General features: G+C 35.7%; 1 pseudogene; it reads right to left on the reverse strand.

Moving 5' to 3' along the window:
- Positions 1-461: 461 nt before the first annotated feature.
- On the reverse strand, positions 462-614 carry LOC123939442 (annotated as a pseudogene).
- Between the last annotated feature and the right edge of the window lie 320 nt (positions 615-934).

Raw genomic sequence — 934 nt, forward strand, 5'->3', positions numbered from 1 at the left:
GGTACACTCATGAGAAAAAGTACTGTCCTTGGGTTTTTAAACTATAAAGTTTAATCTTCAGTCCCCAGTGTCTGAACTCTTGGTTGATTAATTCATATAAAATCTTCACACTTTCAACGGTTTTCTCCTTTTCATTCCCAATCCAAATCTCAAGGACAATATACAGAAATTAATTTTTGAGTTAGAATGGGAGAAATTGTGTTAAATTCCTTCAGAGAATTAATGTGGAGTTAAATGTAATATTTGCAGTCCCTACAATGCTTTTGCTAGCAGTTGTCCTTGCCATTTTTATTTTAATCCTTTATGCCTCTTTTACAGCAACTATTTTAATTTAGATTTTCAAGTATTTTACAGTAATATTAGGTAGAGAGGGGGAAATGGCCAGTGTATCGAGACAATCCGGTTACCTAGATTGGTTGAATATTATTGAGTGGACTGGATTTTTTACCACTGCTACTTGGAATGTGGAGATTCTAGCTAATATTAAGGGACACTTTCTGTGATGGAGAATTCATAGTCCTAGAAAAATAATATAGTTAACTGTACATTTTAATTAGCAATAATCGCGCCTCAGATAAACCTCATTGGCTACGATACCGCCACTGTGCAAAGCTTAACTGTACATTTTAATAGCCAAATTTTTTTTTTCCTCCGACACTTAAATTCATTTAAAGTTGTGATGAATCTGTGAGTTTAGAAACTTGGTATTTGGCATCCCCCCACTTCCCCCAGTTCTAATGTTGACAGCTTTTTGAATGAATTCAGTTGTTGAATTCTGACAATTTGTTTACCATCTCTATGTATCTGTGGGGTATCATGGGTCACGGTGCTGGGGGAGGGGGATGAAAGGATGAAAGGATGGATGTGGAAGTAATTTATAAACCATAAGGATAGTTTAGCGTTACACCCTTTATAAGCTTGGGAATCACTGTTA

Source organism: Meles meles, chromosome 3, assembly GCF_922984935.1.
Source record: "Meles meles chromosome 3, mMelMel3.1 paternal haplotype, whole genome shotgun sequence".
NCBI lineage: Eukaryota > Metazoa > Chordata > Mammalia > Carnivora > Mustelidae > Meles > Meles meles.